At 37.2% G+C, this 5090-nt stretch overlaps 1 long non-coding RNA gene across 1 annotated transcript in view; it reads left to right on the forward strand.

The window, feature by feature from the left end:
* LOC111089215 overlaps positions 1 to 3685 on the forward strand; it is a 45940-nt gene extending 42255 nt beyond the window's left edge. Inside the window, exon 3 of the long non-coding RNA XR_002613521.1 lies at positions 3596 to 3685. This is a non-coding gene — a long non-coding RNA (uncharacterized LOC111089215). The remainder of the gene's footprint in view (positions 1 to 3595) is intronic.
* Positions 3686 to 5090: the final 1405 nt, after the last annotated feature.

A 5090-nucleotide genomic window follows, 5' to 3' on the forward strand; every position in this document is an offset into this window, starting at 1 on the left:
CGAAATTCAAAACAAGCAAACAAATCTTCAAGAATTTTATCTTTATTAAGTTTCTTCTTGGAAGGGGGACCAATCCCCTTCCCTCGTCTCATCTTCCGTTTGGTCACTTAATTTTTTTGACCAACACCGTTGTACCTTCATCCTCCTCAGTAAATGATAATAAGCAAACAAAAAATATTTAATTTAAAAAAGTGTACGGTTGTTTGGTTTAATCGTTTTTTTTCAGATAGCATAGTTAAATTTCCAGTTGCTGTTGTACTGGTATGTATATGTGAGTCAGAGTAACAAGAAGAGATGATGATGATGATGAAAGGAAGTACATGTTCCAAACTAGCTCGGCTATATATACATGTTCAAGGCCAACGTTGCTTTGGCATTGAAACCAGCTTTAGGCGGTGTAGTTTCTTTGTAAACGTTACTCCGTAGTCACGCGGTTTTAACCATATTCATGAAAAGTTTGGGCTGAGAGAGAGAGAGAAGGCCAGGAAGAGGGGACAGCCGTGTTCTGTCACCTTTAATGCCAAATGTAATCTTATTATGTAATACGTTTTTGCATATATTTAGGTAAGTCAGAGATACATGTGGGCACAACGGCGATAAACAACCTGCTCTGTAGATACTTTATAGGGCACAGATTGAGCCCCATGAATTTCACACTTTAATCTACGGATGTGTTATAAGAGTGACAGTAAATCCCTTAGCGTGCCCTGTATGTACTCTGTAGGTTTTCTTTAACCCACATCAAAGTAATGACAAACGTCTTTTGTATAGCGAAACAAAACTGCCTGATTTTGAAGGCGGTGAATTTTATTATATTTCTTTGTTTATTGTTAAGCACAAAGCTGCACAATGGGCTATTTAGGCTGCGTGTCCACTGCAGGGATCGAATCCCAAATCTTAGAGTTATAAAGCCCTCGTCGAGCTTACCGCTCTATCACTGAGTGGGAGGGGACAAAAGGCAGTTTATATCAGTGCATGTAGAGGCTTATTCGGTGTTCGTGAAATTGATACCTTTTCACGCCGTTTCCTCAGAGGAAAGTGTCCAATGAATTTCGAGCGTAGTTTTGAGGTGGCTTACAGCAAGTATACTTAGTTGCTTGAATTCAATACGAACATCCGTGATTTTTTATTCCTGCGATAATTTTGGGGTCATACAGCTTCAAAGTGCTGTCCTATACTTTTTCGTTCTAACATTGGGAAACAGTGACACAACCTGTATGATGTCACGCGTGTCGTAGTATCTCATGTAATCTCGTGTTTCTATACATGATAAATACTGATAAAATAATTTTCGGTTCCTTCCAATATCTGTGAGTCTTGTGATTATGTGTTTAAAACAAAACTCGTATTGTCTGCACATTTCTGCTTTAGACTGATGATGTTATGAGCTGTATTTATATTGTCCAAAACCTATTGTTTTCATTACTCTCTTGTAACGGACCTTTGGTCGCGTTAGCTTTCTCTTTGAATAAGGAAGGTATATATATAACAGAGCGGTTGCTATACTCGAACACGAATCTAGAATGTTATGTCTGTAGCTCCTTATTTAATTGTTCGAAAATCTAGTGCTTTCATTTCTGTTTCATGCTTTCAGAAGTTTGCAGCTCTACAAATATTATAGATGGAGGACAATTAGTTAAAAGAAGAGCGAGGAGGATAGAATTGTTTTAAACAGCAGTACTGCCTGTTAGACAGTTATAAATCTATCCCTAGACTATTTAACTACAGTTTATATGGGAGATGGAGTATTTTATTATAAGCTTTCTTCTCCAGTTTCTAAAGTGATAAAAGACCGAATGCGGTGGTTTGAAATTATTTGTATCTTTTATCTAGTCTATAATTTTTGTTTCTAGAATATGAACCATACGATCAAACTTAAAGAGGAGAAGGATGTATGACTTTTACAAGAATTATAAGTAAAATGGATAAACAGTAGTTATATAGTAGAGTATATACCAAATATACGGCTGTATTAAACAATGGAAGAACACCATCAACGAAAACCTTACTTACAAGTCGGCTAGAAAACCTTTCATGATTTTATCTCACCCAGGTGAACCGTGTAATTCGAAGACCTGTCAAAATGAAAATTAGAAATGTGCTGAAAACACCGGAAGAGGTATGGATTTAAAAAAGGTGGAGTTAAAAAGATCCGGAGAAACAAGCATCTGATCACTAGTGAGTTGAGCGTTTTCTCTTGTAGGAGAAACAAGCATCTGATCAATCAGTGAGTTGAGCGTTTTCTCTTGTAGTACAAACAAGCATCTGATCAGTCAGTGAGTTGAGCGTTTTCTCTTGTAGAAGAAACAAGCACCTGATCAGTCAGTGAGTTGAGTGTTTTCTCTTGTAGAAGAAACAAGCATCTGACCAGTCAGTGAGTTGAGCGTTTTCTCTTGTAGTAGAAACAAGCATCTGACCAGTCAGTGAGTTGAGCTTGTTTCTCCTACAAGAGAAAACGCATCTGATCAATCAGTGAGTTGAGCTTGTTTCTCCTACAAGAGAAAACGCATCTGATCAATCAGTGAGTTGAGCGTTTTCTCTTGTAGTAGAAACAAGCATCTGATCAGTCAGTGAGTTGAGCGTTTTCTCTTGTAGAAGAAACAAGCATCTGATCAATCGGTGAGTTGAGCGTTTTCTCTTGTAGGAGAAACAAGCATCTGATCAGTCAGTGAGTTGAGTGTTTTCTCTTGTAGGAGAAACAAGCATCTGATCACTAGTGAGTTGAGCGTTTTCTCTTGTAGAAGAAACAATCATCTGATCAGTCAGTGGGGTGAGAGTTTTCTATTGCACAAAGAGTTCTCAGAAGAAAGCGACCCAATGAAAACTTAATATCATAATGTTGTATTAAACAAGAAGACTTGGAAAACGAACCAATCAATTAGATGGAAATATCTAAATAAGATCCATCAAAATATTATAAAACAGAAGTGAATAACATTAGGCGAATATGGAGATTTACGAAATAAGAAAAAAGGACCCGTTATACAACTGTTCGATTGGTGTTACTGAACGAGAAAAAGGACCCGTTATACAACTGTTCGATTGGTGTTACTGAACGAGAAAAAAGGACCCGTTATACAACTGTTCGATTGGTGTTACTGAACGAGAAAAAAGGACCCGTTATACAACTGTTCGATTTGTGTTACTGAACGAGAAAAAGGACCCGTTATTCAACTGTTCGATTGGTGTTACTGAACGTCTTTTTTTCAAATGTTATTTTAACATCTTTGCTTGTAGAAGGTCTTACATAATGATGTTTTGATAACATTATATTTCCATCTTATAAAAGGCAGAACTTGACTCACGGTTCTCTATGTGTGTTATTTTTACCACTCGTTCATTATTTTGATACATCTGTGTTTTTTTATCAGAAACCATCGGATGCAGTATAAAATAAATAGCTAACTTTAGTACATATTTTTTTTTCTTGTTTACGAGTTTGGTATAATTAATATAAAATAGTTTATTTTGAACGACAGTCGTTATTGAAAAAACTGTTGTTTAAATGAATGCGAGTAGGGCAGTTCTTTGTGACTGGTACGGCAATGCTCCAATACGGTAGTTTGAAACGTACTTAACTCTTTTTTTCTTCCAGGAAACAGTTCCATTTAGTGGTGGTCTCAATGTTGCAGGAAGACGGTGTAATCCGGCTGACACCGGGCACCTTCGGGTAGATAGCTTCGAATACATAATGAACTGAAGATATACAAAATTGAGGCGGATGACACTGTGGGAGAGACAACCCGACTGTAAGTTTTTCGGAGTTATACTTCTCCTTAGTTGATATCTCATGTTTTTATAGGTTTCGATCTCCTTGTTATTGTCAGTGTTTGACTGTTAATTTATTTGTGAGGGGAATATTACTTGTGCGCGGCGGCTTTTTTCTTTCTTGTGTGTATGTACATGTGTGGTGGGTCTTATTTGTAGATGCGCATGTGTATAACTTCCACTTTGTGGCCGGTGCTGTAGGGGAGATGCCTCCCTGATAAGCAGATTTATATAAAAGCTTTCCTCTGCCACTTGGAGGCTCTGTGTGGCCTTTAAAGTACCGTCTGATCACGTGATTAATGAAACAAGATTTGAATAAATTCACGATCTTTCTGGAAGTGACTCTCGACGATTACCATATAATTACTTCTTGGGTAACTACAGGTCGTTCTTTGTTGTTAATTAATTGGAAACCCATTTTTTCTTCGTCCATGATTACATTTTTCATGTTGATTACAATCAGACTGTAAAGTATTGTGATACAGTTGCATGTAGTGTGTAATGCGGTCTTTCTTGCGCCACAAGTTGGCTGTTTTGGTAATGTGTGTGTTTTTAACGTTCCTGTCTGTCTAATGTGATAAAGTGCCTGTACTTACTTTTAACTCTGTAGTAGCAATATTTAGAACATTTTCATAAACTCAATGCTAAACAGCACACAGACAATAAACGTGACAATAAAATACTGCAGGTGAATCATAACCCGTCTAGATTTATATATGCTTTGAATGATATATTTAAATTCCCTTTGCACTATTAAAGTAACTTGTTATATAACAATTATACCAGTACAGAACAATACAGCACATAACATGGAAGTGGATTAAAAAAGGGACCAACTTTTATAATCATGAACTAATTATTTAAGACAGAGTTAACTTTTTATTGTGGCATGCATTACTAGGGTTATCTCTAACACTAACAGCTGTTTTGCCTTGCTTCAGATAAGATGGGGGGTAAGGTCCATGTGTGCTGATAGTTACGTGATAAACTCTGCATGGGATGTAGACTTTTCTTTTTTTTTGCTTGGGCTGGATACTCTTCTCTCCCAGGTTGCATGCTATTTCCCTGTAGAAAGAAAAAACACGTGCATCTCTTTCTGTCATATCTTCACCTTTAAATCTTTGGAGTTTACATGAACTAGGCTTTTTCCTTGCATGGTTTGCTCTCTAACCTAACCTGACCTCCATAACCTCATTCCAGTGATGTATTTACACGTCCAGCTCAGTTCTGTAAATGCACCGTCTGGAATGAGGATATGTGCAGGTTCTCTCATCAAAGACAATAACTGAAACACTGTGTGCACGTGCTTTGTGGTGGACGTC

This window comes from Limulus polyphemus, unplaced genomic scaffold (assembly GCF_000517525.1).
Source record: "Limulus polyphemus unplaced genomic scaffold, Limulus_polyphemus-2.1.2 Scaffold5588, whole genome shotgun sequence".
Classification (NCBI taxonomy): domain Eukaryota; kingdom Metazoa; phylum Arthropoda; class Merostomata; order Xiphosura; family Limulidae; genus Limulus; species Limulus polyphemus.